The sequence below is a fragment of the Lacerta agilis genome, chromosome 6 (genome assembly GCF_009819535.1).
Source record: "Lacerta agilis isolate rLacAgi1 chromosome 6, rLacAgi1.pri, whole genome shotgun sequence".
NCBI lineage: Eukaryota > Metazoa > Chordata > Lepidosauria > Squamata > Lacertidae > Lacerta > Lacerta agilis.
In genome coordinates, this window is record NC_046317.1 from 33,898,420 (window position 1) to 33,913,138 (window position 14,719).

At 42.4% G+C, this 14,719-nt stretch overlaps 1 protein-coding gene across 1 annotated transcript in view; it reads right to left on the bottom strand.

The window, feature by feature from the left end:
- SGIP1 (SH3GL interacting endocytic adaptor 1) overlaps positions 1–2,178 on the bottom strand; it is a 114,419-nt gene extending 112,241 nt beyond the window's left edge. Inside the window, exon 1 of the mRNA XM_033151861.1 lies at positions 2,120–2,178. The gene's annotated coding sequence lies outside the window, so the exon portion shown is untranslated. The remainder of the gene's footprint in view (positions 1–2,119) is intronic.
- Positions 2,179–14,719: the final 12,541 nt, after the last annotated feature.

Sequence of the window (14,719 nt, forward strand, 5' to 3'; positions counted from 1 at the left end):
TTTAAGAACACATTCTGAAGTCATTGGCTACACTATGAAACTTTAAACCCACAGTCATTTACCTGAGACTCCTATACAAAACTCATTTGAGCAAAAGGTAACAGCAAATAATGGAAGGACATGATTCTGGTACCTTTAATAGTGTTGTAGAAGGGGGAATTTCAGGAGGTGTATATTTTCATTCCTATTCCTAAGAACCCTGCCAGAAAACTCTACATACTAGTAACTAGAAGTACAGGATCTCAATCCAATTTGTACCTAGCTGGTGACTCGTGTTGAGTTTGGTGCATCTATAAATAACTAGGAAACTTTTGGCTGCCTCTTCATTTGTTGCCCAGAAACTAGAGATCTACAGATAAATTCACAGTCAGTCTGTCAATACAAAATTTATAGGTTTTGTAAGAGTGGTGTACAGTGTACACTCAAGGAGAAATTTAATCAGCTACAGCACAACCTGCCTCACTTAATACCCCCCTCCCTGCCGTGTAAGTAGAGACAATTAACCTTCGCCTTTCAGTACACAGAGCAGTTCAGGTCATACACAGGGATTCAAAGGCAGCATTTTACCTCCCGGGTCTCCTTTTTAAACACACAGCTCAATACAGTATTTCCACTTTTACAGAAACATAACCCCATAAACTAATAAAAACCCATAAACAACAAAAGCCATGGCATTTGTTAAGATGGTCTCTTATGGGCCTAGTTCTGGGAGAGGTAGAAAACATATGCCTGAACTGTGCCACTATAAATTGCAGGTGGGGGCTTCATGGAACTGAAACTTCCTCTCTATACAAAAGCCATATAGTACAAAATTCCTTCACACAGAAAACTAGCATGTCAGGGAGAGTAGTAAAGTTATAACTCTTCTCCCAAATACCTAGCTTTCATTATTTAAGAACTTAGTTTTGGATGTGACACACTCCTCACATACACTCAGAGTTGTGTGGGCAGCCAAACATAGGTTTACCATTTCAGTAAGAAGCAGGCTTTAGCAATAACTGTTTTATTTTACATACTTTAACTAGCAACTCCTGCTCAATCCATGTAAAACAAGTTTATACTTAAAACATTGATTTACTTTAAATAAATTTTGGAGGTAAGTGCTTCATTACATCATTTCAGGTACCCCAGTGGTCTTTTATCTAACTATATGGCGGGCAAAACAAAACCCCAAATTCAAGCCCTTTTGCTTTGCTTTTCATAAATCAACCACTGGCAGATTTACCAAAATTATTACTTTCCACAGCCATTTCAGCTCTTCAGAAAGACTTCCCATCTTTGGACATGCTAAAGTGACATGCAGTGTTCATTCAGCCTTTTCCTCCTCCATGGAAGGAAGCACTTCTACAAACATTATTTTATTTATCTCAGGGAAAAGACACTTCTATAATTCCATGGAGATAGAACAAAGGCAAAACAGGAAATAAAACCCCACTCAAAGCTACAGAGCTACACTTAAAAAAAAAAAAAACCCAGAGGATAAAATCTCTGTCCCTCTGTTACATCATTTTCCACTATCCCGACTTGCAAAGCTTATCCAGTCTGCAAAGCCATCTTAATATAGTTAAACACACAGGTGGGGAAGCATCTTCTCTCCCAGTCACATGCAGGAATTATTGTCTAGCAGCACTCTCCAGGAATCCTTAGGACTCACCTGACAGTTAATATTTCCCCTTATCCAGAGCTTTTTTAAATGGGCAGCTGTCAAGAGGCAGATCATTTTTGACAGAACAGTCTGCTACAGTCTGATAAGAGAGGCAGCATCACCTCCTTAGTACAGTACATAGCGCCTCGATTTTTCAATGTAAGAAACCGAAGCTCACCAATATTTTCTGCACTTCCCAACTTTTGCACTGTATCAGCAAATAAATAAATAAATAAATAATAAAATTAAGTCTAATTACAAGGATAATAGTAAGTTAGAGGCCAGCTGCTTGGGCTGTTTTGAAGCCCAAACCAGGGATATTTGTAAGCCTAGCTTCAATGTAAGGGAATTTCACATCTCTATATATTGAATGAACTTACACACAAATCATTCCCTACATATTTCGCCGAAGTTGCATAAATACTTCCAATGCTACTGTCACCAAATTTACTTATAAGCAAACCTAAAGCTTACCTGAAAATTAGGCTGCTATCCTTGGTACTGATTTGGGAGTAAGTCCATTCCACTGTAATCCATTTACTCCTGAATAAACAAGGACAGGGATCAGCTAATGCAACTGAAGTCATGAGAACTAGTTTCTTTCCACTAAACACAGTATCTCTATCTGCAATTCTCAGGCATGCAGATTTAATTAACTGATATGTGGGGGGAAATGTAGCAGGATGACTAATATAGATAGTGCTAACGCAAAACCTTCTGAAATATATTTCACATTATCAAAAGATCATTCAACTAAAGCACACCAATTGAGATGGGACATAGCTGTTTTTACGAAGGGCAGGCATTATCTGTAATGATGGTTTCTTTACACTGTTTGAAGGAACTCCTTTAAAATTCAGACATACCACTAGACACAAGGACACGGCTCCCTGAATCTTTGAACAGTTGTGTGGCTGAAGGTGCAGCTTTTCTCTGCCTTACCACTCTATTTAATAACCAGCTGCACCTGGTGGGATTCCCTTGTTCCACAAATTAAAGGCATATGAGCTCTGTTCTTGCCTGCAGCAGGTCTTCTTAGGCACACTCATATTTTGCTTTATTAAATAACTCAGCAAATATTCTTAAGGACTCATTGGAAACTGTATTTAGATTTTCTTTTCATATTTAGGCATTGCTTGGCATGCTTAAAAACAACACTTCCTTCAAATAATATATCTGAAACCTTTATGAATTGCCCTGTCCCATCTAAATTTGATTACAAAAATGCAAAATACCCTCAAAAGAGGCATTGAAAACATGTCTTCATTCATTCGTTATGACATTTTAAACTACTGTTCTATACATTGTAAGACACATTCTAGTGCAGCTTTCCCCAACCTGATGTCCTTCAGATATTGGACTACAATGCCCATCATCCTTGGCCATTTTGGATATGGCTGATGGGAGCTGAAATCCAGCAACATCTGAAGGGCATCAGGTTTCCCATGTGGTCTAGGAAACTATGCCAGTGCAAAAGACTATGACCCGGAAGGACTGGGACCCCATCCAATTTTTCTCAGCCATTGACTGACAGAAACACAGATGGTTAGCTAAAAAAAAAAACCAGAACTCTGAATATGTAACAAACATAAAATGTGGTTGCTCTCTTTAAAATGCTTAATCTAGTAATATTGTTTTAACCAAATGGGCACACTCCAAAATCTAGTCAGAGCTACTTGGCTGTTGAGAGGAAGGTATGTTAGTGTCAGGACTACACAAGGAATTGAAGTAGCTTATTACACACTGTCCACAACCTTTGAATAGATATGCTCAATGGATTAGGTTATCATTTCCATCTAGTTTAGAGAAGACAACTACCCAGTTCAAGCACAAGTGAGAGTAAGATGCACAGCATTCAGATATACTATTTTAATGCAAATATAATATCTTTATTACGGTCCAGAGACCCAACAATTCATTATAAAACAGTACACAGTTTCGACAGCCCGCCTTCAGGTTATATAAGCATTATGTACAGACTCAGGAATAGAGATCATTGGTTCTTGCCACCACCGATAGAAACTTTGCCACTGCTAATGTTCTATCATTTAGCAAATATTAAAACTGGTGTTTTCTTGCTCATGCATTATAGTGTTTTCCTGGCAGTGATCCTGCATTATTATTTTTTTAAAAATCTGATTATGACAAGCAAAAATACAGCAGGTAATAGCTTTTCCTATCAATGGATCTTCTGGTTATGGAAAGCTCTCCCTGCTTAATTTATGTTGGCAATGCAACCATTAAATGCACACAAGCTCTATCAAATGTTAAAGGGACAGTAGTTCCCACATTGAAATTTGAACCAACTGACAGTTGCCCTTCAGTTATATACTCATGTTAATTAAGGCTGAGCAAGCAGGGCAAGAATTTTCCACCACTTTCAGTTTCAGTCTGGGAAAGTAGAGAGCCCTTACCCTTTATAAAGTTAGCAGATTGACTTTGCCTTTTATTTATTCATTTATAAAAGTACCGGTATTTATATGCCACTATATCATTAAAAAAATCAAAACAGATTACAACAATGATACATAAAGCATGCAATTAAAAACATAAAAAGGTTAAAAACAGACATCAATTAACCATTGAGGAAAGATGTATTCTTAATTGCCTGCTCAGGCCTGGTGGAATAGAAAATGTTTCAGCAGACATTTAAATATTGGCACTGAAGCCACCTGCCGAATCTCTGTTCACAGAGTATTCCATAAGGACTGGACCAATGATACTAAAGTGGTTGTCAAATGACCCTCAGCAACTCATAGAATGGCCAGTGACACTCCAGTAGATTACCTAAGTGATGTACAGTAGTTGGAATATAAGGGTTCAGGCAATCCCTAAGGTACCCTGGACCTAAGTTATTCTGGAGTTTGTAAATTAATGCAAGAACCTTGAACCTGGCACATCTGTAGATGGTCAGCCAATGCAGCTGTTTTAACCTTGGCATCACATGTTCTTGAACAAATGCCCCCACCAGCAGGAGTTTCCAAAGGAGACCAAGGGCAGCCCCATGTAGAGCACATTACAGCAATCCAGCCTTGAGGTTACCAATGCATGGACTACAGTGATCAGGCTATCCCTATCCAGGAATAGCCATAGTTGGCAACTTGCTAATTTCCCAAACATGGGAATGATGCAAAGAGCCCCCCATCTTCCCAAGATTCAGTTTATTGGCCACCACTGCATTCAAACACTGATCCAGAGCTTTCATAACCTCTCCTGATTTAGAGGACCAAGAGGTTGTGCTATTTCAGATATAAAAGCTACACTCTAGACAGAAGAGTGAATTTACAGTGTAGTAAATTCCTTTCTCTCTCTCCTTGTATGGATGCAGACATTGGCTAGAATCCAAATAATTGTACAATGTGCTCCATGTAGCTGGAGGGCTTTTTAGGCCATGCCTCTTGAACCAACTTCCCATTCAAAATGCAACACAGCCCTTTTGAAATGGAGAGGACTTTCTAAAGTAGTTTGTCATGTGGAAAGGGGTAACCTTACCTGGACTGGAACTACTCCAGACTCTGGTGAACTGGAACATATAAAAGAAAGACCGGATTCCCTTAACATTACAGTAACCTACTGCTGAAAGTTTAAGAGCTCAAAAACCCCATGCCCTTGAACATTTTACATCATTAAAGAGTTAATTACTGCCTCTTGGGACCGGAAATGAAGTGTTTATCACGGTGACTACCTGAGCTGGTGATTTGGCTGCTAAATATGAAATCAGTCTTGTACTGTGCACACTACTGACATCTAATGGTTAGGCTTGCTGCTGCATGTAAATGCATATGTCAGCCTGAGCTAATATTTCAACTGATGCAAAATACAAATCTAGATTTTGTTTTGTTTATTTATTTTTGCTTTTGACAGTACATAACTATACCTTTTTTTGCTACAATACAGTGGTACCTCATGTTGCGGACACGATCCATTCCGGGGTGCCGTTCGCACCCAGAAAAGTCCGCAACCAGAGCGGTAATATCGCACATGGGCAAAAGTGCGATATTGCACTTCTGCGCATGCACAAACCGCGCAGAACGTTTCTGCGTGGGGCAAAACCCGGAATTAAACACTTCCAGGTTTGCCGAGTTCATAACGTGAAAAAACGCAGCCCGCAGCTATTTTAACCCGAGGTATGACTGTAGTTATATGAAAGATGCAGAAGGCTGACCAAATACTGTACTGTTTATTTTAAAGGATTTGTTTTAATTTAGGGGGAACCGATGTCATTCTTTGTGGCTTTTTCCATGCACCTTATTTCAAAATACAACTGAACATCTCCTAAAACTGGATGATTTTATTAGAACCATGGTAGAACATTCAATGTTTGAACATATGCACTGCAGCTCTAATTTCAAGTGCAATCTTATGCATCTTTACTCAAAGGTAAATCCCCCTGAACTCAATGGGGCTTACTTCCTAGTTAGTGTGCTTAAAACTGAAGACTTAATCTATTTTAACTGTGGTTTTTTTCATCTACATGGCTGATCATTTTGCTGAAGGGCAGATTTTAAATTAATTAATTAATTAATTAATAAAGCATGAGGCATCAAGTCTTGCATCAGTTGCCATCTGTGCACATCTTCAAGGTGCTATACACCTTTGAAAGAGGAGAGGCCACCCATCATCTGCATACTAATTTAAGCTCTGAATACTCTAATTTAAACCCTTAGTTCCTTAAGTTGGGAGTGTGGAACCTCTTGCTTCCAGGTGCTGCTGGACTACAATTCCCATCAAGCTTTGATTATACAGCTGCTGAGTGGGGTTGGCAGAGAAGTAGGGAAAGGATCAGGTCATCATTACAAGCAGCCCTTGGTACTGGAATAGTATCCAGCACTATGGTTGTGGTGCACCCATTGCAACCTTGTAAGTTGACTACTGCTGTATAAGGAATTAATATATGGACCCACATGTGTAGGTGAACAACAAAAAGGAAATGGATGGGTGCCTAGATTCAAAACATGGGGCGAGCACACAGTGAGCTCCAGAAGCAGAATATTAAACTCACAAAAATAAGCAGCAATGTAGTCTTGGAGATATAGGTTGTTAAACCATTTTTATCCCATTCAGCAGTGCATAGCAGTTGACCTCTTTCTGCCCCTATTGCAACGAGCAGACCACACACTGTTAAATAAGTTTAAAATACTTTACTTACAGATTCCAGGTCTCAGTCAATCATTGTTCCATGCAGCAACCAAGATAATATAGGCAAAATGCTATTGGGTAGAAAGTACAGAATATAGTTCCAAACACATGCTGTAAGCTCTGAAGCAAGTTTACACACCTCCATCTCGTCACATGTTGCAGGGAGAGAGAGAGAGAGAGAGAGAGAGAGAGAGAGAGAGAGAGAGGAAGGGAGGAAGTCTTCACTTTCTCCCTCTCCAGAGGAGAAGGGGCGAGTCCTAGCTGAGTCTGTCTAGCAATACAACTCTGTGGTACTTCATGCACTAACTAGCCCTATGATTGTTAGTTGTATTTGACTGCAATCTCCCACATGCTGGATCCTGGTGTGGCACAAGCGAAGCAACAGGATCCCACTGGGCATCCAGGGAGGGGTTTAAGCTAGGAGCCTGCCTTGAGCCTATCCTCCACAAGAGAGGGATGCAAAGCAGTTTGAATCCTACCAACCCCACCTATCTCTGCAAACAAACTAAGAAGCCCAAGCATAAGTCACCAAGCCAGATATCACTGCTCCCTACCACACAGGTGCACACCATCTGGGTGAAAGAGGTCCACACAGTCATACCTGATCAGGAGGTGATGGATCACCAAGACACAAGGAAAGCATCAAGCATGCCACATTTTTAACTCACCACTGGGTAACATCTACTTTGCGGGGTTCCTGAGCACAACTCCAATGATAGCACTGCAGCCGTGAGGCCTAGGCAATGGACATACCAAGTCTATGTCCCTGCGTGAGCACAGATAATTCTCACCCAGGCAAATAACCAACGGATTGGGGGGGCCTTGGTGCTAGATTTGCTTCTTCTCCACCAGGGAACACAACTTAAACCATTTTATCCCTACCTGGAGATCCAGGAAACATGCACCCATGGATGTAGTTGACTTGACCACTGTGTCAACCTCACATTTACCTTCCCAGTGCAAATGCTGTACCTGAGGATCCATAAACACTTCCATCCTACAACATATTCAAAAATTCCCAGTGGTTGTAGGGAAACTGACGTTTGGGCGTATATGACAAAGACCACTAACTGCCCTTATCAGAAAGACCATGCACCAACGTGCACCACACCTAACTGGGTGTAGTGAGAATCATATACAGACAGGCCCATTGATCCACGCAGACATGGCATGTTACCTACGTAAGCAAGAAATAAGCCCACGCTACCCATATATGGGACTTCCATATCTTATGGCTGATGAAATGTAGTCCAAATATGATGAAATGTTCCTGTATGCTTTTGTATAAATAAGGCTCTTGCAGCCCAAATAATCATCAGACTCTTTCAAACCACACTGCTGTGAGACTGATCATTTTCGCACAGGACGGGCTGGCTCCCGTCAGATGGTGCCACGTGTGAGTGACTTCGGACAGTCACGACGCCTTCGCTTAGGCTCCAGCGCTCACCTCGCCCGGCAAAAGGGTTTCAAGGCGCCTTATCATCCTTCGTGGATCTCCGGTGAGTTGCTCCCCCCCCCCATACCTTTAAAAATGGGGCTATCTCTCTCTGCACCACAGAAGAAATTTTTTGATGCATTGAAATTTCTCCTGGCTACTGACAGCCTTGTGGTGTTGGACGAAGACTTAAAACTTCTTATTAAAGCTTTGGATGCCCATTGCCCCTGGTATCGCCAAGACGGCTCCTGGGATTTAAAAGAATGGGACAAAATTGGACATTTCTTCTACACTCATTCCCAAGTAGACCTTTGCGTCCTCAACGCTTGGTGCAAAGTTTACAAGGCTATGTCTACCCTCAGCCCGGCCAATATTCTTTTGGCTGCTGCCCCCCCCCGACGATTTCTCCTTTACCAACTGCTCAAGTGTCCATATCTCCAGCCCTGCCCTCACCTCCTCTGCAGGCTGATGTGCTTCCCAAGGCCCCGGAGGTGTCCAATTCATCTGCTGCAGCACCCCTCCTGCCTTTTGATGTCTCTATGCCCGCAGCAATCCTCAATAATGCAGCCCAGGCTGCCCATCAGGCTGCTGTTGGCACGCTTGCTGCAGGTGCTGCACCCCCCCCCCCTGCTCCCGTCTTTTTGACACAACAGGACGTAGTCAATGGACTTACTGGGGAGGGCAATTTTCTAACCATCCAGCAACAACTGGGGCTTGATCCTTCCTATTGGGACGCCACCACTGCTGCAGCCCAGGAAGCACTGGTTCCTGTCCCTGATGAAACAACTGAAAAAGGTGGGCGTTGGGGTAGTGTCCGCCAAGGACCCTCAAAACCTTATGGGACATTTGTGGATCGCTTGTATACCACCCCTAAACGCCAAGTGCAGGATGAGGCAGCACAAGAAGTCATTGTCCGCCAGTTAGCATTTGACAATGCCAATGAGGACTGCAAGCAAGTGTTGCGCCCTCTGTTGACTACCCCCAACATTGCAAAAGAAAAGATTCAGGAGGACTTAAATGTTACCATGATGCAAGCAGAGCTGACTGTTGCAAAGGAAAAGATTCAACGTACCTTGCCACTCACCTATTTGGGAATGGACTTAGTGGCAAAAGGCAGACGCCGTGCTTTGGCTCTTACTGGCATGGACTTACGAACTGTATATTTGCCATTTTCCCAGGAAGAGGTTAACCACCTGATGACTGCTACCCATGCCCAAATTGCCTTTGCTGATTTTGTGGGTCACATCTCCAATAATCCACCTAAAGACCCTAGACTGTCTTTTTTGGCTGGCCTTCGCTATGTATTGGATTCTCCCTTTTCCCCTCTCCCCCTACCATCCACTTATCGTTTTCAAGGATGGCACCAAGACTCAGGGGGTGGTGGTGTGGGAGGAGGGGGGTGTCTGGCATAGCTTGTACACCACAGATCAGACCTCAGCACAATGCTCTGAGCTCACGGCGGTCATTCTGGCTTTCCAATCCTTTGATTCTAAACCTTTCAACCTTGTGGTAGATTTTCAATATGTGTACAATTTGTTGACAATTTTGCCCTATATCACGCCTGCTATAAGATGATAATTTGTTTGCATTGTTTTCTGTTCTACAGAATTTGATTCAGCAGCGCAGTCATAAGTTTTATGTAGCTCACCTTCGATCACATACACCATCCAGGGTATTTGGCTGAAGGTAATGCTCATGCTGATAAGGCCTTGAGGCCTGATGTTTTCTCTCTGTTCACTGACCCTTTGTCTAGCCATTTGGTTTTTCACCAGAATGCAAAGGTTTTAGCGAAATCTTTTGCTATACCCATTTCTCAAGCTTGAGACATTGTGTCACAATGCGCTGTGTGTTCTAATTCACCCACAGTAATACCTTTTGATGCAGTCAACCCTAGGGGCTCACACCCCCTAGCGGTTTGGCAAATGGGTGTTACCCACACCCCTGATTTGGCTCCCTTTTCAAAGGTGCATCTGTTGACACTGCCTATGGCTTTATTTGAGCAACCCCTCTGAAAGGGAAAAACACTCGCCACACTATACAGCATCTTCTGCATTGCTTTTCTGTTATGGGCAAAACCCCAGTCCCTGAAAACAGATAATGGTTCTGTTTATATCTCTCGTTCCTTTTCTGATTTTTGCTCTCTTAAGACCCTCCTTCACAAACAGTTGGGAGGCCGCTCGGCTGTGATCTCAGAAATACCTAATATTGTTCACTAAGTGCTGTTTACTTTAAATCATCTGTTGTATCCTCATAATAGGAATTACACACCTGCGGAAGTTCATTTTCAGAAGGAAGAGGTGTTGCAACGCCTTTTAGTGCCTTTTTAGTGTCTTACAGGTTGCTTCCTGATCCTCGTTGCTCCCTGATCCTCAGTGGAAAGGCCCAAACTTCCTGGTGTCCTGGGGACGCGATTTGCTAGCAGCAGCAGATACCACCATTTCTACAAAATTATGCTGAAGGCCGCCCCTGCCTTGCCCCTGGACTGCGCTTTCTCTCTGCTGGACCACAGGCACCCCTGTGTGGGTGGATCAGTGGCCCTTGCCTAAGGAGAAGCTTGCAGTGGCGGACCAACTCATTGCAGAACAACTCATTGCAGAACAACTCATTGCAGAACAACTTGCCCTGGGGCACATTGAACCTACTATCATTCTCACCCTTATTGCCCCCCGCGAACATTGTGAAACATCGCCCTCGCCATACTGCCCTCTTGAAGAAAAACCGACGGCCGAAACCCTATCATAATATTTGGAGTAATAATATATTTGTTAAAGACATCACTCATTTTGCTGATATGTTAAATTCCTCTGATTATTGGCTATGTATGCATATTTCTCCTCAGTCGAGATGATCTGGCATTTTATTGCATGATATTCCCATTAATGAGTCTAATTTTGAGTCCTATTGTTTTTGGTTTAATCACAATGCCAGTAGATTCTTGGGACACTATCCTTATTGTAATCCTTATTGTTAATGGCTCCTTTTGCTTTCTTAATGTCACCACCATGAGCGGTAGGCCTAAGGTAGCAATGAATTTACAGGGATCTCCACCGCCTCGCCAACTGGACAGAGGCTTTGTTTAATTCCCCCATTTTAGCTTTGAAATTGATTAATAATGAAATGTCAGAAATTAGAGAGGTCGCTTTATATATTCGTTATGCTTTAAACATTATATTAACTTCTAAGGAAGGAGTTTGTGTTTTAATACATTCTCATTGTATGTATGTATATTTCCAATCAAGCACCTAATATTTCAGCCACCATTAATTACATGGAAGAAATGATTGCCCTTAATCCACTGAATCCTCCCGATGGTTTTGACCCTTGGGAGTGGCTAACATCTTGGCTCCCCAATGGTGTCAGGTTGCGGAAATTGCTTATGATTATTGTATTGATTATTGTTTTATTGATTGTAATTTGCTGTTGTATTCAATGCCTTCCCTCCCTGCTTAACCAATGCATGATTTGGTGGAACAGACCTCGTCCCTCCTCCAAGCTCACTAGAGGGGTCTACGTAGCATGGTATAAACGCCTAGGAAGTACTGTGTATAACTCTGATTAAAGGTATTCTCATATAAAACAAAGTAAGAGGGAATGTAGGGAAACTGACGTTTGGGCGTATATGACACAGACCACTAACTGCCCTTATCAGAAAGACCATGCACCAACGTGCACCACACCTAACTGGGTGTAGTGAGAATCATATACAGACAGGCCCATTGATCCACGCAGACATGGCATGTTACCTACGTAAGCAAGAAATAAGCCCACGCTACCCATATATGGGACTTCCATATCTTATGGCTGATGAAATGTAGTCCAAATATGATGAAATGTTTCTGTATGCTTTTGTATAAATAAGGCTCTTGCAGCCCAAATAATCATCAGACTCTTTCAAACCACACTGCTGTGAGACTGATCATTTTCGCACAGGACGGGCTGGCTCCCGTCAAGTGGTAGCTGCTATGATGAGCAGAAGTAACCCTTAAAGGCCTTTGAGTGCCATTGGCCTGTGTCCTGGTGAATGAAAAATTGCCCAGCACTGTTAGGTTGAATTCTTAAGTGGACCAGCCATCAATTCTTGTTGGCAGAGGAGTGGTGGATCGCTCCATCCAGCCTACTAGATTTCTGCACCAGGCTGCAAAGGAAGCACAATTTATTCCTGCACAACCAGCATGGAAACACAGAGAGCTGGCAGAGGATGAACAAATCACTCCATTCTGCTTCCACCTGTCTTCCTAGCAGTTCGAAAGCACGTCAAAGTGCAAGTAGGTACCGCTCCGGCGGAAAGGTAAACGGTGTTTCCGTGCACTGCTCTGGTTCACCAGAAGCGGTTTTGTCATGCTGGCCACATGACCCGGAAGCTGTACGTCGGCTCCCTCGGCCAGTAACGCGAGATGAGCGCCATAACCCCAGAGTCAGACACGACTGGACCTAATGGTCAGGGGTCCCTTTACCTTTTAAAGAAGCTAGAAGCCAGCATTTCCATGCTGGCTGTGCCCTCCCGCCATGGCCAGCATGGAAATGCAAGCTGCTAGCCTCATAACAGACCAACACAAAATGTGCAAGGTTTCTTTACAAGTCTGGATTAAGAGTTATGTTGTACGGAAGTCTCCGTATATGATTTGGGATGCTGATTCCTCCGTTGCTGCATACTTTAAATGTTAAGGACAGCTTTGTGTGCATCAATCGTCTGAGCACTTCATTTATTCTTATTCTCTGTCCCAGTTCATCATGTTCAATTTTATAGCATCTAAAATTGTTTCAGGGAGAAAAGCATTTTAGTTGCTTTTGGTTACTTCAAAGTTTTGTTTTCCTGAAGGAAACAGTTGTTACATGACAGCTTCTTTTTAAAAAGGAAAGTGAAATTTCCCCCTACAGCTGATATTGCTGTGGTTTCTGAGGAATACAGTTTATAGACACCAAGTGAAACCTGCCTCTAGCAAATCAAAAATACTAAAAGGATATGGTCCATTACGAAACACACCACACTTAAGAATATAGAGCATTATGCAGCAGTTATTTCTGTCTATTCCACCTACTTGTCCTTATGCTGCTATAAATCTGCATTTATCTAGTTTGTGTGAAGACCTTGCAAAACAATTTACAGCACAAACCTATCCATGTAAATTCAGAAGTAGAACCCACTGACTTAAGTGAAGCTTATTTCCAGCTAGGTGGGTATCGGATTGTAACCTTACTCCTCTTACCCCACCCCACATTTTTTAATAGTACTGTAGTATAAATTTTGTCTTAGAAACTATGTCTTGAATGCACCATTAAAACATAACAAAAACCCACAATCAGTATAATTGTGTGGTTTTCTCATCCACAGTATTTCCATATATACTTCTCTGAACCATGTACAGATATTGCAACATGGCTTAAATCTAAAACAATTGTTCCAGTTCAGTTCTTTAAGCTTCTGTTTCTGTCCATCAGACGTATGTTTATAGCCAGACAAAGCAATATAGCAGGTATGTATAGTACTTCACAAGGGACAAATACTTAGATTCTGTTCCATGTTTTGGGATCCAGTGCCAGTTGTTATATGCAGTCTACTAAAAACCAGAGGCCTAAATCATATTAGAAATAAGCCCCATTAGGTTTATTGGTACTTATCCTCATATAACTTCCTGAGATCTCAGTATCTCTGATTATTATAGTGCTCGTACCTTCTCACCTGCTATCAGGCCATTGCCATGCCAAGTTATCCGAATATCTAGTGCTAGTTTTCTAGGTGCTGAAACTCACCATGAACACCTCCCCCGTTCTGTTGTTGTTGTTGTTGTTGTTGTTGTTGTTGTTTAATGGTGCCCACCAGAGAGATGCTGGAACTCACCTGAGAGGTGCTGGATCTGAGTTCCTGTGAGTTCTCCCGGGGGGGCACTCCTCCCTATATCACAGGTTGTAAGGTGTGCATGAGGGGAATATCCACATCTTGTTTACTTACTTTTTACTGCCCTTCTTCAGTGTCATGAACAACTCTCTCTCCCAAGTCTTCCCTGTCAAGATTCTGTATTGTTTCTGTAGCTCAGAAAAGCCTAATTTTTAAACATACTGTAACGGTTGCTCAATTTCCCTAGATGTAGATAATGCATTGTGTTGCTCTTATGGTCAGGTTAAGGCCTGTATACATTGTTCAGCCATTTTATTCAGTGCAGTCTGTCTCTCCTCTCTAGGAATCAACTCTATTACTTTAACCCTTCCATTGCTAAAGTATATCATTCCCCCTCCCCTCTCACACACACAAATTGCAGAGGGGCAGGGAAATTATGTTGGGGTGTATGGTGTGTGTGTGTGGGGGTATTTAACCCTCTCCCAACCCAACCCCCACCTTACAACTGGGAATGGGGTGGAGCATGTGGTAGAGCACCTGTTTTGCATGCCAGAGGTCCCAGAGAAAAAATCCCTAACTGAAACCCAGGACTGCTGCTGCTGCCAGCTAGTAAGCTAGGTGGACCAATGGTCTGACTCTGTAAAAGCAGGGCTTTTTTTCATCC